Here is a 26,405-nt window from a genome sequence, read left to right as displayed (position 1 = left end):
CCTTTGTAGTGACTGCAACGTTACTGGAGGTTAAATATATATCCTAAATATTTTAAAGTAGCGGAAGTTTTGTGTCCGGCCGTCATTGCTACGGCATTACGTATATGATGTCATTACGGCATAAACACCCGCTCACTTCGAGAGAGGCAGGAAAGGTCATTCCTCTTTGGGGTATATAGATTACAGTCGATTTATGATCGGGTCTCAAGGACATTGGGTGTGTGTTCATTTACCACGTTTCTTGTGGAGAGATCACCAAGTGGTTAAACCATTCGAGCAAGCACTCCATTGAAAACCCTTAAGGAATGGCTGGCTTGGCAAGCGCTAGCTAGCTGCTTGATAAATGAGCACACCTCCAACCTTTGTGGGGTATATCGATTACAGTAGATCTTCGCTCAGTTCTGTAAGTAAAACTTACCTCATGGAAGTCTGGATTCTTCCAAATTTCTTTGCTTAATGTTATAAACAGCATTAGCGACTGTTTAAAAAGCTAATCATGTGTGTTTGTGGTTTATACTATTTTACAAGCCCGGCTACGCGCTGTTAGACGTTTGTTCTTGTTTTCCTTTTAATTTTCTTTGCTTTTCATTTTTTTCATCACATAATTCATGAAGTTTCTTGTGTTCTTCAGTACACCTAAACATGTGCACATTTGGTGGCACATAGCATATCCAAGCAATAATCTACCTCAATGCATGCGTGTGCATATCCCTCTTCGCACTGCTGATGCAATTGGTTATCTTTGCACAGTGTTTCAATGTCAGCAACAGAGGTTTGGAAAACAATCCTTGACATACACCCCAAAGAAGTCTAAAGGTGTCACATGGGAAACGATGGAGGCTATGGGACTGCTCCAACACATCCAATCCATCTACGGGGAAGTTATTGGTTCTAAAGGTTGCTTCTGCACTTTTATATGTGTTCAACTTTGTTTTTATATTATAATTTTCTCATGGGCTTGGATTAATTTAAAGCAAGTTTTACTTAATTTTTCCTCTGTGGAGCGTTTGTATTTTGGTGGTGGGCGATGTAAGGGGCGGACTGACAGCATCGTTAATCTTCACCTCCACGTGACACAGTAACATCATATTTGTATGTTGACGACTGAGGGAGGCCAAAGGCTGAGGTTGAGAGCTGTGCATTATATTTTGTATTTTTATATTCTCCCTTTACATTTTGTACCACTAATTACGAACTATAGCAAACTGATAATTGTACATTAAATGTATAGGCTACATTCACAACTTTTTTATGCCTCCGCTTGTCCGTCCATCCATCCGTCCGTGATAGGTTTTCGTTACCACGATAACTTGAGAATGGCTAAATGGATCTTAGTCAAACTTTGTGCAGGTATGTATAATGAGGTAAAGATGAACTGATTAGATTTTGGGGTCACGAGGTCAAAGGTCAGAGGTTATGTTAGCTAAAAATCCTGTTTCTGCGATAACTTGTGAACCAGTGATGGGATTCTGACCAAAGTTGGTAGAAGTATGTATTATGATGTAAAGATTAACTGATTAGGTTTTGGGGTCAAGAGGTCAAATGTAAGATGTCCCGTCAGGTAAAAATTCTGTTACCGCGATAACTTGTGAACCAGTGATGGGATTGTCACCAAGCTTGGTATAATTATATATGATGCAAAGATGAACTGATTAGATTTTGGAGTCGAGAGGTCAAGGGTCAGAGGTCATTTAAGTAAAAATTATGTTGCCGTACCAACTTGTGAACCAGTGATGGGATTTTGAACAAACTTGGTGTAAGTATATATGATGCAAAGATGAACCGATTCGATTTTGGAGTCGAGGTCAGAGGTCAGAGGTCATTTAAGTAAAAATTCTGTTTCAGAGCTAACTTGTGGACCAGCCATGGGATTTTCACCAAACTTGGTATAATTATATATTATGATTATGGTGCAAAGATAAACTGATTTGATTTTGGGTTGAAGAGGTCAAAGTTCAGAGGTCATGTTAAGTAGAAATTATGTTTCCGTGCTAACTTGTGAACCTGTGATGGGATTTTGAACAAACTTGGTATAAGTATATATGAGGCAAAGATGAACTGATTAGATTTTGAGGTTGTGAGGTCAAAGGTCAGAGGTTATGTTAAGTAATAATTATGTTGCCGTACAAACAGTGTGAATCAGTGATGGAATTTTGAACAAACTTGGTGTATGATGCAAAGATTAACTGATTGGATTATGGCATCAACAGTTCAAAGGTCAGAGGTCATATCAGGTTAAAATATGATAACTTGAGAACAGCTGAAGGGATTTAAATCAAACATGGTACAAGTATATTATAATGCTGCAATAATGTGGGTGAGGCATATCGGGCGATGTCGTGACGTTGAAGAGTGTTCTAGTTTATTTATCAGCTTATTAATATATTTGAATGTGTGTATTACTATTTTGTTTTTAGCATTTCTTTTTTTGGGGCCTATTATGATAGCCGAGACGCTTGAGGTATGCATACTCACCCTTCAGCTGTCTAGCCTGGGGTTTGACTCTCGGCCCATCTCTAGACATCCTGGTGTTTCAAATGGAGGGTGATTTATCAGTGCGCCGTTCTTCAGATGGATGTTGTAGGTTTGTGGATGGTAAAGATCCCACTGTGTCGTTGGTGAAGAGCAGTTATTGCCAACACCATCGCTAAATTCCAAATCCCTGCACCCTCATTCTAGTATACTGCATCATCCGAGCGGAGACCCGACTGGGATTGTAACCCGAGCCAAAGACACTGATTTTGCAGAATCGAGGCTTTGTTTGGAGCATGGTGCACAAGACAACATTTCTTTTCAGTAAGCCTCTGGTGTATTTTTATGTACAAGTGGAAATGGCGATGTTAAATATGTGTGATGGGCCAAATTGGTGTTTTGCGGAATTGGGTTGTAAAAAGCAAGCGTTTGGTAGTAAAAAAAAAATTGCTTTTGTTACTAATCTCAATGACCTCAGTTTCCAATATCCTGCAATTAAGGATCATGTAAGATTATTTTGTGTGTGCTTCTATTTGAGGTTTTATGATCTGGTATTGCAAGGCCATCATTCAGTAGAATATAATTATGTTGTTGTGATTTGACAATGTTGTTTTTTCCTGTTGTTAAAATCACTGATAATATTGGTTGTAATTTTGATTTGGATCAGTGTTTGCTCTCGTAATGTCTTGGTTGCTTTGGAATGCTAGTGATTTTGTGGGAGGAGGAGGGGAGGAGGGTTGGGGGCTTGAGGAGTGGGGAATGTCCAGTGGCAAAAGGCAAGTGTCATTTAAGCATTCTCATCAGGATTGTCATATTGATTTTGATTCTGCAGTTACAGTACCTCATGGAAAGCTTGTTTCCTGTTGTTATGAAGGAGGAATATAATGAAACTCGATACAAATAATGTGGGATTTGAACTTTTATCCTTTGGTCTTTGCTCATATTCTGGCTGTGCCTGACGCCTCAAGAATATGACATGGACATATCACTTGCATCTGAACCTTTGCAATGTATTTTGGGGCTTTCTAAATTGAGGGTAGTCCATCCAAATGATTTTTGTTAACACCAGAACACTGTGGTGTGGTCTCTTCATATATTCTTTTATGAGTGCAGCTCAATCACTTGCTTTTGAAGGCTGCAATTTTTCCTTGTTCTTTTTAACACCGATTCCGATTCACGTCCTTTTTTGTATACATAGTTCAAGACCGTGGAAGAGCTATAATTGGTACACTGAACAGATCAGGACACCAGGACAAAATGAGCAGCTGAGAGAGTGGGGAAACATCAACAGCAGAGTTGAAGGCCAAGATAGAGGCAGGCTTGGACAAACAATGGGTGTGGAGAGGAAAGAAGGGGCAGGAGAGGATGCATAGGGTGGACAAGATGGATACAGAAGGAAACGCTCAGGAGGGAAAACTGGAAATTTGGAAGGAGGAAGGATTGTCGTGGGAGGAGAGAGGGGGAGGAGTTTGGGGGGGTGGGGGGGGGATGTCAACGAGCATAGAAAAGATCATGGTTTTGGATTGGGGACGATCTGAGATGGTGGTGAACAGCTGTCTTGAAGACCTGGAGGGAAGATTGAGTTTGAAGAGAATGCGGAAGTTGGTTACACAGTTGGGAGGGAAAAAATGGAACAAACGTGTGGAGGTGAAGAATGATCCTGCATTTAGGTAATTTGACCAGAAGAGGGTTGATGGTGGATCATGTGTGCCCTGCAGCAATCTGGGGGGAACAAAGCATGGGAAGTGCAGAGGGTGCAAGACCTGAAAGAAGACTGTAGAAGACAGAGATCACTGACCTGTCGGCGATGGTGAAATGATAGGCCCATAGACTCTGTTTCATCAAGGGAGATTCCAATAATCTTGAAGGCCTTGATTTCCACAGCGTAAAGCTGAGCAGGGGAGCCAGCCCAGAGGGGAGAGCAGTAAGTTCCATGAAGGTGCGGATGAAGGCTTTGTCGGTGGATATGAGTTCAGTTGTGCCAAGGAAGGACCTCGTATGACGGAGGATGTCCAGTCAGCGGCTGGCTTCGGAGACTAACTTTGAAATGTGGTTTGCCCAAGAAAGATCAGGGCTGATAGTGAGGCCCAGGAGTTTGAGCGACTCAACTTCCTCAATAGGATTGTGAAGAAAGTAGATAGGAGGGTTGCCAGATGGTCCTTTTGGAGAGAGATAGTGAGAGTGTGAGATGTGGCTGGATTGAAAGATGTATTCCAAGTGTTTGACCAGTTTGTGATTATTTTTAAGGTCTGAAGAGAGGGATGAGGCTACAACCTGCTTGTCTGAAGGATTTTGTAGAACATGTAGAGTATGGTATTTGTCTGCATACATACAGTATGTGATTAGTGGATTCATTTTTACCATCTCATTGAATTAATCCATTTCGGGATGCTTGTTACTTTTGGTATATGAATGAATGAATGATCGTTTTAAGGCCATTTTCCCCGCTAGAGCGGGGGTTAGCCTTGCGGGCCCCATGACAATCAGGGTTCCCTGTTTGAGGCAATGTTTTTATGGCCGGATGACCTTCCTGACGCCAACCCTTAGTCGCCTCTGTGAGCTGGTTTTCTGCATTATTGAAATTAATTTTTATTCCATGTGTGCCTGTGGAATTTGTGGGCAGGGAATGCGTATTAAACTATATTGCTGTTGAGGAATGGTAATGTTGTTTGTTGCTGGAAATCAAATGGAGTGGTCAGGAGGAAATTTAGAGGCTGCAATGTGAGGATAATCGATCCTGCGGTTCATGTTAGCCTGATTTGTTTATTTATTGGTTTGGTTATGGTAGTATGAAAGGTCACATTGGAATGGGAATTCAAGCGGCTTTCTTTTGTTACTGTAGCTGGGATATTACCAATGAATTGAACTGCAGTGAGTGGTGATGTACTATCCTAATGCATCCCATCTGGTTTCACCATCATCTCGTTTGAGAATGGAAATATATCGTTTCCCCCAAACGTAGAGCTTCCCCAACCCCCCACCCCAACCTAATTTTTGTTATGATTATTATTCATTGTTTTTGTTATGATTATTATTCATTGTTTTTGTTATGATTATTATTCATTGTTTTTGTAATGATTATTATTCATTGTTTTTGTTATGATTATTATTCATTGTTTTTGTTATGATTATTATTCATTGTTTTTGTGTATATCTGAAGGTTTACAAGTTGCAGAACATTTTATAAAGTACAAGTTTTAATGCTAAAGCACCTGCATCAATTTACTCTATATTACTTGCATGATAAGGGTTCATGGGTTCTTGCACGATAAGGGTTCACGATAGGGGTTCATAAGGGTTCAAACTATTTTAATTTCATGTGGAAAAGCCTAATAATTTGGCCAACCACCATCCCTTTGCCCTGCTGTACTACAAGTTTGGCCAACCACCATCCCAACCACCATCTTTTGCCCTGCTGATACAACAAGTTTGGCCAACCACCATCCCTTTTCCCTTTGCCCTGATGATTTCCCCTCCAAATGAATATATATATATATATATATATATATATATATATATATATATATATATATATATATATATATATATATATATATTGTTGCGAATATGGAATTTGGCCTCCATATCCGCTTGTAAATATTCCCCTATTTTCTCCAATACTCCCCAACTTTCCCCAATCCCCCATTCCCTAGTCCCATTGCATGTAAATAACAATCAGTAGAGCCGACCTTCCCCTTATTCCCCCATTAAATGTCGTGCCCAGGTCCACCGCACCACACGTAGACAACTTTCGGACATCTTCCTAGTTATTCTTAGTCTATGTCAGTTAAGGCCTCGTCTCCATTAATTATGACTCTTCGTTGCACCAGAATGTGATTATATGGCATCAGTAGTGAGTTTAGGACCTTTCCCATACCTCCTTCCATCTTCTTCCCCAACAATTACAACAACAACAGAGGAGATGGCGGCGGCGCGGGGAAGGATGCGTCCTCACACCGGCTCGATTAGCGCCATTGACCACGCGCTCCACGGGGTTACCACGGAGGGGCTGGCTGTCAGCTCCTCCTCAAGGGCGGAGCCTGGTAACCCCCCCGCACCCAATCAGAAGGGCGGACCGATTCCATCTGGGGCGGCGCTAGCGAGCCGAGGGCGTGTCACTCCCCGCCGGATATACGCGGCCACGTAGCGGACGTGACGTCAGATGCGCCCCCAGCTGGAGAAAGAAGGACCTGCGAGCGCTGAAACAGATGCGCCTGAGTTTGGAGAGGCCTGAGAAAGACCCGCCTGAGAAAGAACGTCACCTCTGAGCGCTGCGACGAGACCTCCCCGCATCTCTGGACCGAACCATGTTGATCCTGCCCCGAGCCCAGGTGCACCTGGAGCCATCGCTACCTTGCCTTTCCTAGCCATCAATCCCCGTGTGAGTCAGCTTTGTCCCGTTTATCTGTCGTCTGTTGGGAATAATATAAGATTGTGTCTAAGTGCTTGTCTTTCTATGTTGTACCTCTCGTCCCTGTAATCTGACCTTCCGTAACGAATATAATCTCCTCCGGAGGTCTTGAGAACCGTATCCCTGGTGTCGTCATTTTATAACCCAGCCGGGTGTCTTCTTTTTCCTTATTGAGCCAGCGTGGCGCGGCTTCGTCAACGTTCGAGTACAATCGGGTAATTTGTGCGGACACGACGGCCATTCCGCTCGGCCCACCTTAACATCAAAGTCGTGTCTGTAACAATTGGTGTCGAGGAGTGAGATTCGGACCCGGGACTAAATTAGTTAGGCCCAAATTTTGGGAGGGAAAATCGGTTCGGAGCGCGTACTGCGCTCGACAAAATCGAGCCGGAGCGCGGTCCCGCGGTTACTGCGCTCGCCGAAATTATAACGAAAAAAAAAAAAATTTGGATTTGTTTTACGAAACTCGAATTTTGCAAGTCGCGCTATGGCGGATCAAGACGGCTGGGGTCCGGTAGCGGAGAGTGAAGCAGGGTCGGTCCAGGACCAAATTGAGGGACATGAGGGACATGAGGAGAGCGAAACAGCGAGGGTAGCAGGCACGCAAAATGGCGCCTCGCAAGAGCGCGCGGTAGCCGAGCCCGCTGTATCAACGGGCTTTAACATGCAGCCGATTGACATACAGGCCCTCATTGCGCAGCTACAGGTAGCTGTACAGATGAGTATGGGGAGCCAAATTGAGCGATTGGGTGAGCGATTGGGAAACCAAATTGAAGAAATAACGAACCGAATGAGGGCTCGGAGTGAGCGATTGAAGGGCCAACTGGGGGTAATGAGGGACGAAGCGAGGGGTACCGGAGAGGGGTTAGACAACGGGATAAAGGAGGTGAAAAATGGGTTAATGGGGGTAGAAAATAGAATGGCTGCCCAGGAGAATCAGATAGAGGGAGTGAAAAATGGGGTAGAGGGAGAGGAGATTAGAAGAGGTGTGAGTGAGGAGGTCGGAGGAGTGCGCGAGGAGGTGAGGCACTGTGAGGAGCACATGGAGAAGGAGGTGAGAAAGGGGACTGTAAAGTTACAAGGGGGCATAGAGGACCTGACGCAGGAGGTGGAGCAGCTGACGGTGGGACAGACGGAGTTAGTGGAGCAGGTTCAAAGGAACACTGCGGTATTAGGAGGGTTGAAAGCGACACAGAAAGAAGTGGAAGAGGGGGTGAGCGAAATTAAGAAGCGACGGAGAGGGGATAACAAAGAGATAAAAGAGGAGATGAAAGAATTGGTCCAAAGTCTGTGTTTGGATCGTGATGTGCTCATTAACCGGATGAGGGATTCGCAGGTGATGGAGGAGAAGCGAAGAGGAAGAAGACCTGGTGTAAGTGGTGACCAATATGGTCGTGCGTATGATGCGCCAGGGGATTTAAGGAGCTTGGGGGTCAAGATAGACCCGGGTGTTCGTGAGAGGCCGTTGGTGAAGTGTGCGACAGGTCTGGTGTGCGAAAGAGGAGGGGTGCAAGAAAGTCCGACTCTGGGGTGTGTGAGGAAAAAGTGCGTGCCAAGGAGTGAGTGTGCTGGCGAGAGTGAGTCGGTCGTAGCGTGTGTGCGAGGGAGCACGTGGAAGCGCGGTGTGGTGAGTGTTGCAGAGGGTGTGACAGGAGAGTGTGCGCAGGAGTGTGCGCGAGAAAGGTGTGTGACGGACAGGTGCATGAGGAAAGAGTGCGCTGTCAGAAGTAAGGAAGAGTGTCCACCTGTGGTGAGTGTTACAGAGGGTGTAACGGGAGAGTGTGCGCGAGAAAGGTGTGTGACGGACAGGTGCATGAGGAAAGAGTGCGCTGTCAGAAGTAAGGAAGAGTGTCCACCTGTGGTGAGTGTTACAGAGGGTGTGACGGGAGAGTGTGCGCAGGAGTGTGCGCGAGAAAGGTGTGTGACGGACAGGTGCATGAGGAAAGAGTGCGCTGTCAGAAGTAAGGAAGAGTGTCCACCTGTGGTGAGTGTTACAGAGGGTGTAACGGGAGAGTGTGCGCGAGAAAGGTGTGTGACGGACAGGTGCATGAGGAAAGAGTGCGCTGTCAAGAGTAAGGGTGAGTGCGTTGTCACGAGTGGAGGTGAGAGTGGTGAGAGTGACAAGGAGAGTGAGTTGGTTGTGACAGGTGAGCGAGGATGTACACCTGGAATGGTAGAGCGTGAGTGGGAATGCACGCTGGAATTAGTGGTGAGGCACGTGGTTGGGTGTGCGAATGAGAGCACACCTGTGATTGTCACAGAGGAGGTGACCGAGGAGGGGGCGCGAAGCGGTGTATTGGTGAGGTGTGCGAGCAACGAATGTGTGCCAAAGTGTTCGGTGGTCAGGTGTGTGACCAAGGCTGTGAGTGGAATGGGTGTACCTGGGTGTGTAAGGAAGGGTACGAGGAGCATGGGCACAGCTGGATGTGTGAGCAAGGAACGGGCTGCGGGGTGTAAGCGTCCAGGTGAAGCATCGACGTTACACGGGTTAGAGGTTAGAGCGACTTTTAGCCGAAGCAGGCCCTCGGTGCGTGCCGGGCCTCGCTTTGAACGGCCGCGTCCAGGCTCCACTAGGCGGAGCTGGCAGCCCGATAGGAAGGGTCGTTATGGCGACCACGTTTTGTTGAGACGTGCCGGCAGGTCGAGATCGGGACATTGGATGGCTCCACGCCGAGGTGATGCGTGGGATCTCGGCCCGGGTAAGCCCCCGTCCCTGCACCGAGTGCCGGACGCATCCAGCCGCTGGCACAGAACAACCCGCATCCATTGCTTGGCTTTACGAAGCCGGGCTTTGGACAGGAATTGGCGCACCGAGAGGTATTAGTGAGTCGACTGGGTGATGAGGTTAGTGTTTTGGACCCAAAATTGGAGAAAAACAAAATTTGATGATTGGCAAGGGATTGGCAGTAGTGATTGGCAGATGATGAGTAGTGATTGGCAAATTTTCGATTTGTTGAAATTTGATGTGCAAAATTGGTAGTGAGAGACCCCCGATGGGGTGGGATGGCAAATCCACCATCCTTCCCATGTTGGGGGCAAAGGAGCAATAGCTTATGGGGTGTATGGCAGTGAAAACTAGCCCGGGTGGGTTAGGATATTGTGTGTAGGGCCCTAGAAGATGACAGTAGGTGACGTTAAGATTAGTTAGTGACTGATACCTGTAGTGGGGACGCAGGTAGATTAGTATGGATGATAATGACGAGGGAGCGCAATAGTTTAAAGGGACGACTGGGAAGCGCAAGTTTCAGAAGGGAGTAGTTAGATGAGATGATGCCGTGTGTGTGTGAGGATGGAACAGGTGTGATTGCACAGGTGTGCAACTGGACAGGTGTGTGGAGCAGTGTGTGAGTAGTGAGTGTGTGGATCAGCGCGAATGCGCTTGGGGAGAGAAGGGTGCAGGTGGCACCAGGTGTGAGAGCACAGGTGTGCAAATACAGGTGTGTGGAGAGAGTTGGAGTAAGTGGTACGGAGTGGTGTGCATGGTGCGAAGGTGTGGATGGGGGAAGAGTGGACCCCTTTCACGAGTACCCGGGGCGGGTAGTGTAAGTGTTAGGTAGAGGGTACAGGTAAATTGTGGTTGGATATTGGCATCTGTGGTGCGGTTGCAGAATGGTGTTGTGGATGGGTGCGTTGGTGTTGTGGAAATGGCTGGGCGTGTAACCTGTTAGTGTGTGTAGTTGGTTTGGGCACTCCACCACTGTAAGGATGTCGGCCAGGTGAGGCCGCAGGTGGGCTCTGGGAGCCGGTAGTAGTTGTTGTGGATGGGGCCCGAGGATCCGGAGGACGGACCCGGGTAGCCCAGTGCCAGAGGGCACCATGGGGTGACAGAGCCAGGAGAGGGGCTGCCCCCAGTTAGATAGGTTAGGGTGAGGAGCTAGGTAAGCTCGGGTGGCAACTACAGTGGTGGAGGTGTGCAGGTGGGTAGACCTGTTGGGAGAGCTACACGTCGTGGCCCAGAAATTGTGCGAGGGCACCGGGAGATGAATCGGGGGAGTGAGACCCCAAATTGAAAAGCACCACAGTTTGGCCAATGGGAATTGGTTTTTAGAACCCATAGTGTAAGAGGGCCAATGGTTTGGCCGGAGAAAGACCCCGGGTAGTGTAAAGTTGTTAAAGTCATTTAGGAAATAGTTAGGATTGATGAACCTGTCGCACCATACGCAGCCACTTACCTGAGGTGATGATGATGACTCCACACCTGTGTTTTCTTGGTTTGTAGCAGGAAATGAGATTGCTGTGGATTTGTGAGACGCATCACGACGTGGATGAGACATTGGGGTGATTCCATCTCTCCCTCCTTAGGAGGGACTGATGATGAATTGGAAAATGGCAAATTTTGATGAGAGTTGAAAATGGCAAATTTGATTGGTTAGGAGGGAGAGAAGACGAATTTGGTATATGGGAGGAACGGGGAAGACAGTAGGGATGTTTGTTGATTTGTAAAGTAGATGTTTATGGGTAGTGTTGTGTTTTGTGGATGCAGTAAGGGGTAAGGGAGGGGCCATGTAGGTTACCTGGTGGGGGGGGGCGTACGGTAGGAACGTACCTGTCTCACCTGGTTCCCATGTGCCCCCAGTGTGCATCACCTTACATTGCGTGCACTTTTGCGCCCTTACCACCTTACTCACTTGTCTGCTTCTTTGTCTCCCACCTCCGAGGATCTGGCTTTGGGGTAGAGAGAGAGGAGAGAGAGGTGCTGGCTGCGCAGTTGTGGGCCTGCACTTTCGCTGTTTGCTGCCGGGATCGATACACCATATGGACCGCAATGTTTGTGGCCACCCACAATGGACCGCAGTTCGTTTGCGGCCAAGCACCACCCGGGGATGGACCTATGGGTCAACGTGGCACCTATGCCATACAGGTGAACCACTTTTAGTTAACACCAAGTGCACCACAAGAAGAGCAAGAGACACCTGCAGGGTTAGGGGTTGTCGAATTTATTTTTATTCCAATGAACAATGGTGACTGCACCGATTGGTGGTGGGGTGGTGCTTTTGATGCTGGGAAAGGGTGCTCTGCACGTTATTAAAGGCCGTCGGCCACAGAGCACTCGTGGGTTGGTGTATCGATGCTGGCAAGCGCGCTCTCTCTATGCATAACATCTGCATGTATTCCTCCAAAAACAGGTCCTGGATCGTAGTGTAGATATCAGCGTAATCTTGTAAATAATGCTCCCTACCGGCTGTATGTTTAGTTTGAGAATTCTTTCCGGATTCGGTTATCCTGTGGGTGTGTTTCTGTGAGGAGAAGGGTGCAACGTCGCAGGGGGACATATTTACTCATTCGTGAATATCTGTAAAACTGTCGCACTCAGGGTAGAGTTAATAGTAGAGGGAACTACATTGCGTGCCACACTAAAGTAGGTAAAAATTTATCGGGTCGGGACGCCCCGAGGGTAGAGAAGGGTGCAATGTTGCGAATATGGAATTTGGCCTCCATATCCGCTTGTAAATATTCCCCTATTTTCTCCAATACTCCCCAACTTTCCCCAATCCCCCATTCCCTAGTCCCATTGCATGTAAATAACAATCAGTAGAGCCGACCTTCCCCTTATTCCCCCATTAAATGTCGTGCCCAGGTCCACCGCACCACACGTAGACAACTTTCGGACATCTTCCTAGTTATTCTTAGTCTATGTCAGTTAAGGCCTCGTCTCCATTAATTAATGACTCTTCGTTGCACCAGAATGTGATTATATGGCATCAGTAGTGAGTTTAGGACCTTTCCCATACCTCCTTCCATCTTCTTCCCCAACAATTACAACAACAACAGAGGAGATGGCGGCGGCGCGGGGAAGGATGCGTCCTCACACCGGCTCGATTAGCGCCATTGACCACGCGCTCCACGGGGTTACCACGGAGGGGCTGGCTGTCAGCTCCTCCTCAAGGGCGGAGCCTGGTAACCCCCCGCACCCAATCAGAAGGGCGGACCGATTCCATCTGGGGCGGCGCTAGCGAGCCGAGGGCGTGTCACTCCCCGCCGGATATACGCGGCCACGTAGCGGACGTGACGTCAGATGCGCCCCCAGCTGGAGAAAGAAGGACCTGCGAGCGCTGAAACAGATGCGCCTGAGTTTGGAGAGGCCTGAGAAAGACCCGCCTGAGAAAGAACGTCACCTCTGAGCGCTGCGACGAGACCTCCCCGCATCTCTGGACCGAACCGTGTTGATCCTGCCCCGAGCCCAGGTGCACCTGGAGCCATCGCTACCTTGCCTTTCCTAGCCATCAATCCCCGTGTGAGTCAGCTTTGTCCCGTTTATCTGTCGTCTGTTGGGAATAATATAAGATTGTGTCTAAGTGCTTGTCTTTCTATGTTGTACCTCTCGTCCCTGTAATCTGACCTTCCGTAACGAATATAATCTCCTCCGGAGGTCTTGAGAACCGTATCCCTGGTGTCGTCATTTTATAACCCAGCCGGGTGTCTTCTTTTTCCTTATTGAGCCAGCGTGGCGCGGCTTCGTCAACGTTCGAGTACAATCGGGTAATTTGTGCGGACACGACGGCCATTCCGCTCGGCCCACCTTAACATCAAAGTCGTGTCTGTAACAATATATATATATATATATATATATATATATATATATATATATATATATATATGATGATGACCATTCCTTTTTGCACCGTGACGATGCATGGGGCTGGCGAAGCAGTTTCCTTGGCTATTGGGCTCAAACCTGGACGGGTCGCCACTCCGACTCAGGATACCCGAATGTCTTATTCATCCCCAGCAAGCTGGTACTCAATTTTCCGACCTCAGAAGGATGACAGGCTGAGTCAACCCCCCCTGGCATTAATTTAATGATCGACCAGGATTCAAACTCAGTATCCTAGGATCCCAAGCCAGCACCCTAACCACTAGGTCAACACCAGGGTCTATATATATATATATATATATATATATATATACATCACACACACACACAAAGTATTCAGATCCCTTCACTTTTTTCACATTTCACTATGTTGCAGCCTTATGCTGAAATTTGTTTAAATTCATTTTTTCCCTCATCAATCTACACAATACCCCATAATGACAAAGAGAAAACAGGATTTTAGAAAGTTTTGCAAATTTATTAAAAAGAATAAAACTGAAATATCACATTTGCATAAGTATTCGACCCTTTGCTATGACACTTGAAATTTAGCTCAGGTGCCTCCCATTTCTCTTGATCATCTTTGAGATGTTTCTACACCTTGATTGGAGTCCACCTGTGGTAAATTCAATTGATTGGACATGATTTGGAAAGGCACACACCTGTCTATATAAGGTCTCACAGCTGACGATGCATATCAGAGCAAAACCCAAGCCATGAGGTCAAAGGAACTGCCTGCAGAGCTCAGAGACAGGATTGTGTCGAGGCACAGATCTGGGGAAGCCTACAAAAAACTTCTGCTGCATTGAAGGTTCACAAGAGCACAGTGGCCTCCATAATTCTTAAATGGAGGAAGTTTGGAACAACCAGGACTCTTCGTAGAGCTTGCCACCCGCCGAAACTGAGCAATCGGGGGAGAAGGGCCTTGGTAATAGAGGTGACCAAGAGCCGGATGGTCACTCTGGTTGAGCTCCAGAGATCCTGTGTGGAGATGGGAGAAACTTAAGGTAAACCAACGGCAATCAACATGATGAGGTCGATATGGAAATCCCAACGGCAAAACAAGATGCACCAAGCGGACAGTCTCTTCTTCTTCAAGGACAAAATGGCGTAAAGGCCCGTAATAGAGGTGCTTAATTTCTCCAACGATGACTCACACTTGGTGATAAAACCTGAGACGCAGGTTTAATTGCACTCGCAATTTATGACGATGTCGCGCAATCCCTTTCACAGGAAACCTCAACTCATTCGCGACCAATATATAAAAACAAGTCCACTCGCAGCCTCGACGTGACTCACAGCTCTCTCCTCCTCTCTCTGCCCATATCAATCTCTCTTCTTCCGGTCTCTTTGCCGCGGTTTCCTTTTTCCTTCACAAACATTTATTTTTACGTTTTACTAAAGTCATCTCTAGCCTGGTCTTGGCTTAGCGGTTAGGGTGCTGGCTTGGGATCCTAGGATCCTGGGTTCGAATCCCGGTTGATCGCTGAATTAACACCAGGGGGGTTGACAGCCTGTCATCCTTCCGAGGTCGGCAAATTGAGTACCAGTTCACTGGTAATTCCCTGTGTGTCGTAAGAGGCGACTAAAAGGGTTGGCGGCAGGAAGGGCATCCGGCCATAAAACATTGTTTCAAAAAGGGGACCAAGATGCCTGAAAAAGGCCAACCCCTGCTTTGCGGGGAAAAATGGCCTCTAAAGGTGGTTCACAAAGGTCATCTCCATGTCACACAAAACTCTTAAAAACAATATTACCTGCAACTAAAAATCCTTCAAGTATATAATAACAACAAAGGTGGAAGTGCCGGATCTGTAACAATATACAGTGGTACCTCGGCTTACGAGTGCCCCAACGTACGAGTTTTTCGGGATACGAGCCGTCGCTCGGGCGGTTTGTTGCTTTGGGATACGAGCCGAGATCCGATGTACGAGCTCAAAAAATTTATTTTTTTGAATTTTCCGGTTGTGGCTTCCGGTTCCGGTCACGTGGTTATCTTGCCGTGAAAGCATCTCTGCTTGGATATAAAACACGCAATCGTCGAAATACATGAGCGAGGAATCTCCTTGCTCCAGCCGGTGACGTCATCGGCGGGGATCCCCGCCTCCAGAGTGGCTGGTCACGTGACCGCCAAAGCGTGTCGCGCGTGCGGGTATAATGAGCTACACCTGTGGATCACGTGACCACGGAAGCACGCCTCGCTTGAGAGGCATGGCTTTCGGTTTGCGTTTTGCTTTATAAGGCGCGATAAATGGGCTTTTGAGTGTTAGCGGTTCATGGCGTTGACGGTTCATGACGGTTCATGACGGTTCATGGCGTTGACGGTCAAAAACCCATTACATCAATTTTACCAGGCACTGTACAGTAAGTACAGTGGACACCAAATGCACGGTGGAAGGCTAGAAGTAGAAGATCGTCCAAGACAAGTGAGAATAAGCCATACTTTGGAGATGACGTCATTCGCTGGTCCGATAACCAAAGATGTGGTATAAAAAACCAGGTGAGCTAACAATGCAGCAATGAAGGAATTCGGCCAAGGCACCGGCACACAACGACCTACCTACATCGAAAGACTCAATGCCAATGGTGACAGAAGCCAAGACGGCCGGCTTAAACACCGCCGAAAGACCACGGTGTACCAACTTACGATGCAGAACATCTTGCACTTAATATGATGACAACAGGTGCCATCCTCTGACGTACCATTACAGGTACAGGTACAGTACACGTGAGCACAGAGCAAAAGTTCACTGAAACCGAGATTAAGAAAAAAGAAAAAACACCTCGTGGTCCGTGCTCGATATCCGAGTTTCAATCTTTTCAAACACATGATGCTCTCGGTCACGGTATCTCCTGCGAGCTGCTTCTCCTTCAACCACACAAACAACAACTTCTCCATATCTTCATGGATAGAGGTCCGGAGCTTTGAAATAATCGTAACGCCCTTGGCTGGCGTTATAGCCTTTATGGACTCCTTCTGCTTCAAAATCGTACATATCGTAGAAGGAGTACGATCGTACTGCCTCGCCAAGTCGACAACACGCACACCTCACCTGGCATGCTCTTCTCCTCTGCTTAATAAAACCAGTTTATTTCTTTACATTCTCTTGTATTATGTACAGTATATACGAGGTCGTGCTTGTTTATACATTATTTGTTATTTATAAAGTACATTTTTGTTATTTAAAAGCACCTAACAAAAAAAATTGGTGTTTTTTTTTTGAGGCTGGAACGGATTAATAGCATTTCAATGCATTTGAATGGGAAAATTTGCTTTGACTTACGAGCGATTTGGCTTACGAGCTCCGTCACGGAACGGATTAAACTCGTAAGCCGAGGTACCACTGTATATACTACCATTCAAAAGTTTTAGAACACCTCAATTTTTCCAGTTTTTATTGAAATTTACGCAGTTTAATGTCTCGATGTACGCTGAAATTAAGCACAGAACAAATAAACAATTGGAGATGAAAAATAAATCATAGAATCATTTTGTTTAACAAAATTTAATATAAATTTTTGACTCGGCAAAGTAGCCACCTTTTGCAGATAAAATCGCCGAACACACTCGTGGCATTCTTTCTACAATGGAAATCAAATATTGTTTGGGAAGTTCTTCCCAACACTGTTGCAGAAGTTCCCACAAATGTGTTGCACTTGTAGGTTGCTTTGCTTTCACCCTTCTGTCCAGTTCATTCCAAACCAGCTCGATGGGGTTTAAGTCTGGAGACTGTGCTGGCCCTTCCATGATTTGAAGCCTACCGTCTTGTTCTTTTCCTCGAAGGTAGTTTTGACATAACCTGGAGGTGTGTTTAGGGTCATTTTATTGCTGTAGGATGAACCTCTGACCAACGAGGCATATACCTGAGGGTATTGCATGGCGCTGCAAAATTCTGTGGTAGCCTTTTTGGTTCAGGGTGCCAGTCACTCTGTGCAAGTCGCCGACTCTGGATCCAGCAAAAGAGCCCCAGACCATCACGCATCCTCCTCCATGTTTGACAGTTGGTGTCACACACTGAGGAACCATCCTTTCGCCTACTCGACGGCGTACAAAAACCCTGCGTGATGAACCAAAGATTTCAAATTTTGATTCATCGGTCCATAAGACCTTCTTCCAGTCTTCAGTAGTGCACTGGCGGTGCTTCATGGCCCAGGCAAGCCTCTTTTTCTTATTTTGCTATCTTAGCAATGGCTGTCTTACTGCCACTCGACCTGTCAAACACTGCAGCTCGAAGTCTTCTCTTCACAGTTGAAACAAACTTTGCTTAGGGGTCCTTCACAATTATCGACATTTTCACAAACTAGGGCATGCCCGTACTATATATATATCTAAAATTATATCCCCCCCCTCTATTTACATGAAATGGTTTGGTCCATTCGCAAAGCCAAAGCGAACGGCTTGCGAGTACGGTGACAATCCCCCCCCTCTATTTACATGAAATGGTTTGGTCCATTCGCAAAGCCAAAGCGAACGGCTTGCGAGTACGGTGACAATCCCCCCCCCTCTATTTACATGAAATGGTTTGGTCCATTCGCAAAGCCAAAGCGAACGGCTTGCGAGTACGGTGACAATCCCCCCCCTCTATTTACATGAAATGGTTTGGTCCAAAGCGAACGGCTTGCGGAGTTTGGTAAAGAAATCGCCATAGCTCGGTAACTACTTGTCCGATTAATATGAAACCTTGAAAAGGCACATCCTCGGGTCCCCAGCAATATACCTGGCAAGTTTCAAGTATATCGGACCCGTGGTTGTCGAGAAACAGCGGTCACAGACAAACAAACAAACACACAGACACACAGACACACAGAGATTACTGGAATTATAGATAGATGTACAAAGAGTACTCTTTTTCACGACTCCCCCCACCCTCCCCCCAAAAGTGTACAAGAAAAATGTTGATTTTTTTGCATCTTTTAATACCGAAGTGTCCGTGATAGTACCTCATCAGATTGGTAGGTCTACTCACTGGAAATTGCTCAGTTACGTATTTCCAATACAGGTACAGTTAAACGTCAGATGCTAGCCTGTCTAGGTACCGCTTGGATATTGAGCATAAAATAAACAGGCACGTATTCACTCACCACATTATTCCTACATTTTTGTCCCCCGTCGCACCGCGGAGCGAAAGGGGGACTATGGTTTGTCCGTGCGGGCGTGCGTGCATACGTGCGTGCATGCGTAAGCGAAGGACCGCATTCGAATTTGGTGTGTGGGTGCAACCCACGTCAAAATCCAAGATGGCCGCCGCCATGGATGTCTGATGCCATGTATGTCTGAACATTGTGAGCGAAATATCTTGAAAAATAAGCGAAGTACCAACTTCTAATCTGGTGTGTGGGTGTATCTAGGCATAAGGAAGAACCCTATTGAAAATTGGGTCGCCACGTCAAAATCCAAGATGGCCGCCACCATATATACGTCTGAACCTTGTGAGCAGAATATCTTGAAAAATAAGCGAAGTACCAACTTCTAATCTGGTGTGTGGGTGTATCTAGGCATAAGGAAGAACGCTATTGAAAATTGGGTCGCCACGTCAAAATCCAAGATGGCCGCCTCCATGTATGTCTGAACCTTGTGAGCGAAATATCATATCATAGCATGTTTTCTGCGTCTTCCACTTTGTCAACTCACATCACCTCCCCGACGGGGGACCTAGGCATAACGCTTGTTTTCTATGGTATTTGAGCATCATGAACAGATTAAATAAAAACAAAGAATATATGTTTGAACACCGAATTATTTCTCACGAACGTCAAATCACCCAACAGTGAATTGTTACGATTCTCCAATCGTGTTGAACCATGTCACATCATGGTATTTCACCTTGTGGTGCATGTAGCTCTTGTAGGTTGTGAGAAGGTACCATTGTTTAGAATTACTATTAAAATATATAATATTGTTGCGGACGCGGTTAAAGATGTTATTTACCGAGCGGTTGGTATTACCGCGACCAAACAGTTATTCCCCGACTAATACCCGATTTGCCCCAAACTTTGGCCGGATCGCGCCACCGCTATTCAATCGGGAAAACTCTAAGGCGACCGAATGCAAAGAGGAAAATGAAGGCAAAGAAAGGTTTGGAAATACTACTAAATTTATTTACTATTCACACACATAAGCAAAAAGACAGCAGTCACGTTTATTTACAAGCACATGAGACGCAGGTGACACAGTGAAAATACTAGCTTATTCAGACTTATTGTTACTACCCAGGGACAAGACAAAAGACAGACTACGAGCACACTTACACGGGGAATGATGTTAGGGATGGCAGGTGGGTGGCTGGTGGATGGCTGGCGGGATAGGGAGGTCCAACTAGTTCTGCAGCTGATCGACTCGTGGGCAGCCGCCGCTCCTTCGCGGCCCTGCTCCAAACTGCCGTCCAGGCCTCACGCTGCTGTGGCTGCAGTTTCGGTGGCTCCAGCTGCAGCAAATGCAGTTTCAGTGGCTCGAGCTGCAGCAAGTGCAGTTTCGGTGGCTCGAGCTGCAGTGAGTGCAGTTTCGGTGGCTCGAGCTGCAGTTCAACCCTGGACTTCTCTCGCAGTTTCTCCGTCAAAGCTCATCTCTCTTCTCTGCTGGTGGGAAACGCCCTGCCATGGGTTATATAGGCCCCACCCCTCAACCTTCGCGAACCTCCTCGATGTTTCTTTCCACACCCTCTCCAAGTCCAACCCCTTGTTCGTGGTTGGTTGAGTGGGGCTGACTCACTCCTCCCCTCTATGACGAGGTGGGGATCCGCCTTTCTTCCCCAACCCTGCCTCGTGGTCAATGGCGGCAATTGGAGCGGAGGTAGTTTCCAATCGACGAAAAGGGGGAATGGAGGTTTTGGGAATGTGAATGAAGGGAATCTATCTCTTTCACTTGGTGCAATGGAGTACTTCTATTAATGGGAGACACAGCCTTACCCTAAAACACAGAATAAGATATAACTATCGAACAGGGGTATTCTATGATTGGCTGACGTGTATGCTTGTGGACTAATTATGGGACGCCCTTTTGACCTTTACACAGCTCCGGAGGCAGGAGGCGCAGAATAACCAATAATAATAATAAAGCACACAATAAAAAAAACACAATCCTCATATCTGCAACAATATATATGTAAATTAACTTTTTCCAGCTCACTATCAGCTTTTAAAAGTGAACAAATCAAATCAATATTAAATTCTTCTACTACGCTTTAAACTTAAACTCGGGTGAAACTATCACCCGCCGGACACCATCCCGGTATTTCTGAGTCTAGGTTTCGGGGTTAAAAATGCTGATGAGTTAAAAAACACGACGATCATGTGGGGATTCCCCATGTAATGAGTTGATTCTTCAAGACGAGAGTTAGGTCTAGAATTTGGTCGATATACAGTCAATTTTTAACTTAACTGGACTATGTCCAGCATGTGTTTTTGTCGACACCCAGTGTCCGTCGTCCGTCCGTCGTCCGTCTGTCGTCTGTCTGTCTGTCGTCTGTAAACAATTCGACGTCTACGCTCTAAAAGTCACAAATATTGATTAAATTTGATGAAACTTGTTATGCAGCATCTTTAAGACATAAACTAGTTTGGGATTGCATTTGGGCGTTGCACACCCAAAAATGGGTGCGGCAGGGCGGCCATATTGAAAATCAATTTTTGTCATATATTTTTAGCACATATAAACTATATAGTTTGTGGTTCTATTATGCATATTCTAACCATATTGATATAGACCAGTTGAGTTCAGGTTCCCTGGAACCTCTCTAGTTTTTTCCTGTAGCTGGCCTGCCCTTTTTCTGCTTGTGGTTATCTTTGTTCTGGTGCTTGAGTAGCTGTAGGCCGGTCATTTTACGAATATACCCACCACAAATTGCAATAGTAATGAAACTTGGCATTTTTGCTTCTTTTGACCCATGTAATAACATAGTAAAAGTCAAGGAATAACGAGGCATTGGAACACATTCATTTCGAGCAACCACTTTTTGACAGTTATGCACGAAAATAAGCTAATAAAAATGGCACAAAATAATGCACTTAATTTGTTATTTCGTTCACATTCTCAAAAGATGTCAGAAATGTAAGTGTTTAAGAGTGTAAGACAGGCCTTATGCCCTGGTTTTACAATACATTTGACATGTAAAGGTATATATATTGAGATAATTGACATTTAAGGTAGCTTTATCCCAATAAAATTGAATTTTTTCGAAAATATACATATCAATGAATTTTGAAAGCTAATATAATGGTCTATCATATTCTTATATCAAATTAGATTTTACTCTAGTCTAATTAGGTGAACAAAGCCTAATTAGGTGAATAAAATTTAATTACACGAACAATGATCTCCATAGCAACGACTTTGGACCTTGGATACGGTCGCTTTTATATAACCAATCTCAAAAAGTGTGGTATCAAAAGATTCGGAATAGCCTATAGTGCGCTCTGTTCTGGAACTGGTGTATGCTGAGAACACTGTAACGCACATGCTCTCTGGCAAGGCATATGACCGAGCTATCCGTGGTCATCTCTTGGTTGATGCAGCACTGAACACTCTCCTCGCAGAAAGGGTACTTGGTACGCTAGTGCCTGCTTGTTCGCAGGCTCAGGATGATGGCCCTCAGGGCACTACAGGAGATGACGAACCAAGTGAAGACGCGATAATGCAAAGCATAGATGAGGCACAGGCAGCCATGGATCCGCATGATACCGAGGCAGGACAGGCAGCCATGGATCCGCGTGATACCGAGTCAGGGTCGCAAAGTGTGGGAGCTGGCCCAGTTGACCTGTGTGAGCTACGAAACCTGTATGATTCATTGTTGAAGGGTGAGGGTTGCACTGAAGATATCCTTTCAGCCCCGGTTCTGGACTCTGTTCGTGACATCATGAATGTTGCTCGACAATCGAAGAAGGATCTGCGTACAGCACAGCTATGGCTGCAATACATGGACATGATAGACATTCTGAGGACATTCCTGAGGTCGGAACGCACTGGTGACTGGCGTCTGCACGTGCACGCTTTGCACGACATGTTGCCCTACCTAGCAGCTGCAGGCCACAATCTGTACACAACATCTGTGTACATCTACCTGCAGCGACTGGCACAACTGTCTATTCAGCATCCGGAGGTCCACCATCAGTTCCAGAATGGATTTCACGTAGTGCGGCGTTCAGATCGGTACTGGGCCGGCTTGTCCACAGATCTTGTGATCGAGCAAGTGCTCATGAGAAGTGTGAAAACCACAGGGGGACTAACAAGGGGTCGTGGAATGAGCGAGCCGCAAAGGATCACGTGGCTGCTGTCCACCCCCATATGTGCAGAGGTCAACATGGCTTTGCAAGAGTACACATCAGTGCAGTATGGGACCAGTGACCAGCACAAAGAACAAAGCGCAGCTCGACAAGGACGGGACACAGATGACACGCACAAACTTATTCGCTACCTGTCATCAAAGGATCCCTTTGGAAACGATCCAACTCTGCAAAGCATTGACACTGGCATCACAGCTGGAGATTCGGTCAATGCTGACCAAGCAGCGTCAGTCGGCAGGAAGATCTTAGATGGAATGCTTGACAAAAAGGTTCTTGATCACACGTTCAAGAAGAAAGATCAGGTTGTGACTCTTGACACACGTTCATCATTGAAAACTGGCAGACAATCCGTTCTGATAGATCCACAACTGTTGTTCCAACGTCTGAGTACGGCAGGATCACGCTGTGATGACCTCAAAGATGTCTTCAAGTACGAACTAAGCAGTTTCCCACCAGCACTGTTTAAGACCACTGATATCCTGCTTGAGGCCGACAAGCCAGCGCTAGCCGAAGCCATTTGGAAACAACTCCCCCTTGACGTTCGCAACACAGTGCTGCCACAGAATGTGCAATATGTTCTGGATGGTGGGGCATTGCTACACAGAATTCCTTGGAATTCTGGCGAGACATATGGAGGAATCGCCAGTCACTACGTGCGATATGTTGGAGACAGGTATGGTAACGCTGTCATAGTGTTCGATGGATATGTGAGCGCACCCTCCACCAAAGATGTAGCGCACAGCAGGCGCGTTCGATCTCACAGCAGTCCCCTTGTCAACTTCACAACGGACATGGTATGTACTATGAAGAAAGATGACTTCCTTGCCAACCAAACAAATAAACAACGTTTCATCAATCTACTGAGTGATGACCTTCAACGGCGGCACAACGCTGTTCATCATGCCAGGGCAGATGCAGATGTTCTCATAGTGGAGACAGCCATTGCATGTGCAAACACCAAGGACACCGTGATAGTTGGCGACGACACCGATCTTCTTGTTCTCCTTTGCAGTCGTGCAGGGCCCACATCTCACAACCTGTTCTTCCGACCTGAGCCTAAGCTGACGTCAAGGAGGCAAGCAAGATGTTGGAATATCGAGCAAGTGCAAAAGACACTTGGACGCAATGTTTGTGACAAGCTTCTTGTTGCACATGGACTCCTGGGTTGTGATACCACGTCAAGAATTTACTCGATTGGCAAATCAACAGCCTTGAAGAAGCTGAACTCCAGTGCGTATTTCTCCGAGCTTTTGGCAAACTTCAACACTCCTGGAGCGTCAAAAGAGGATGTCATGACAGCTGGAGAGAATGCCCTGGTTTGCTTGTATAATGCCCAGCCCGGGGAAACACTGGACATGCTGAGGCTTCAACACTTCCACCAGAAGGTTTCAACAAGCACTGTCAGAGTTGAGCCTCGTACCCTGCCCCCTACATCAGCATCTGCAAAGCAACATTGCCTACGGGTGTATGTTCAGGTTCAGCAGTGGCAAGGAGTTGCCATGGATGCCAATGGTTGGGGATGGGCTATCCGTGACGAGAGAATGGTTCCCGTGATGACCGAGATGAAGCCTGCTCCAGATTACCTTCTAGATGCCATCCACTGTGGCTGCAAAACAGACTGCAGCACCCTACGATGCAGCTGTCGCAAGTACAGCCTGGAATGCTCTTACGCATGCAGTGAATGCAAAGGACTTCACTGTTCTAATGTGACCTTGTCAGAACCAGAAAGTGATCCAGAAGAAGAATAAGCTCTTAGGTTGGTGCTTGAATCGCAGTTCATTCAATTATTAAATAAAACACTTTTTTTTTTTTTCAATATATATTTTTTTTTTTCAATATTATTTTCAATATTATTTAACGAATTTTTTTGTATATATAGTACGATATGAACTTGTTCACATAAAGCCATTACATTGCAGGCCTCAGGGACATAAAATTGCAGGATCTCATAAGGATTTAGCACGGAAACAGTTTTTGGTCTGAAAAATTTATGCAGATTTTCGCATAAATTTTTTCGCATAAACTTAAAGATTGCAAAAATTGGAAATGTTCCAATGCTCCGATTCTCCTTGACTTTTAGTATGTCATTCTCCACTAAATTTGACTGAAAAATGCATGTTTCATTACTATTGCAATTTGTGGTGGGTTCGACCCCAAAATGGCGTAGATTGACTGGACTAGTACCCGTGTTGGGTAGTTTGCATTACAGATTGGACATCGGTGCATGCATATTGCCTGCGTGCATGCATATTGTAGAATTATGAATATACCTAGCTTGGCCTAGCCTAGTTCGTGTTTGTTATTTTGTATTCACACAATAGGCCCTCCTATTAAAGTACACGGATCAGTCAGAAGTGGTACGATACGAGTTGGATTTCGTTCAAATTATTTGGTGTGACGAGTTGGTTTTGGTTCGAAGACACGCTACCACACGTAGCTAGCCTACGAGACAGCACAATCGATACACGTTCGTGTTTATAATCGCTCTATCTAGGCCTACCATATAACGTGCTGTATTACACCAGTTTCTGGTGAATACATAAATGATACAAGTATAAGCCCACCTTCGGATAGAAAATCAAGCATGCTTATTGGCTTCTTCCTCTTTACTTTCTCCATTTTCAATTGCGCTTCTTCGAAAACCTTTACAAATTCGGCTGAAATTCCTTTGGATCCGGTTTTCGATTTCGTAGGTTTCACTCGATTCCAAACTGCTTGTCCAGCAGATACAGCATCTCTCCGATTCACATCCCCATGGACGAACACAAAGGCATTCACAGTCATTATACAAACATGAAGGTTTTTTGTGCACTGCAGATGGTCTATTCTTTACAAATTCAATTACGGTTTGGAAACGCTGAGAGCATGAGACGGACGCCATTGATGAAACCACGCTGTAATCATTAGGCCGTGGCGTGTCACGTACCATTGAGTGATATTGTTTGCTCCACAGCTATCCCGTGATTGGTCGGTTTGCTTGTTATTCTCTCTGTGTATGTAGTGGCTGAATCTCCCTCCTCGACCGAAAATCTACACACGGCAGACACGATACGAAGGCCGTTGGTCGCTATACTACAATACTCTCGTGATAGGCTCGATCGTAGGACCCCGTATTTTAAACGGCTCTAGGAATGTTCATGATGTTGAATTTTATGTACACTTCAATTTTTTTGGTTTATTGTTTATTAATTTATTCAGAAATTTCATCACATGAACAAGAAAATAAATCACAATATATTAAATTTTCAATAGTCAGTTTCCTAATCAAGGGCAAGAGGTAAGTATTCTGGGCTCCTCAGTTATTTGTGCGTGGCGACGTTTTCTTACCGACATTTTTTTACTTTTTAAAAAGCGTACGCCGGGTCGTACCCCCCTCCCCCCCCAACGCACGTTTTGTATGCTCGTGAAAATGTCGATAATTGTGAAGGACCCCTTACTTCGACCAGTAAGCTGTGCTTGAAGCTGTTGTCCTGTGAGCCACCTATCACGCAAGCTGTTGACTCTCAGAAACTTGTCTTCTGATTCTGTTATGGCTTTGGGTCTGCCAGACCTCTTCCTGTCAGTGTCCTCCAGTTTCCAAGTGCCTTTTGATGGTGTAGGAAACTGTACTCACTGACACTTTGGCTTTCTTTGCAATTTCTCTAAAGGAAA

At 46.0% G+C, this 26,405-nt stretch overlaps 1 protein-coding gene across 3 annotated transcripts in view; it reads left to right on the top strand.

Moving 5' to 3' along the window:
• Positions 1-26,405, top strand: part of LOC137431332 (E3 ubiquitin-protein ligase MARCHF3) — a 95,981-nt gene that overhangs the window by 22,684 nt on the left and 46,892 nt on the right. Inside the window, exons 2-3 of one of the 3 annotated variants that reach the window (XM_078781876.1) lie at positions 751-897; positions 2,680-2,796. The exons of the other annotated variants lie outside the window; for them this stretch is intronic. The gene's annotated coding sequence lies outside the window, so the exon portion shown is untranslated. The remainder of the gene's footprint in view (positions 1-750; positions 898-2,679; positions 2,797-26,405) is intronic. 3 annotated transcript variants of the gene reach the window in all.

Source organism: Myxine glutinosa, chromosome 7 (assembly GCF_964187855.1).
Source record: "Myxine glutinosa chromosome 7, kmMyxGlut1.1, whole genome shotgun sequence".
Classification (NCBI taxonomy): Eukaryota; Metazoa; Chordata; class Myxini; order Myxiniformes; family Myxinidae; genus Myxine; species Myxine glutinosa.
Note: the sequence above shows the minus strand (reverse complement) of the source record. Positions and strands in the feature narration are given on the sequence as shown.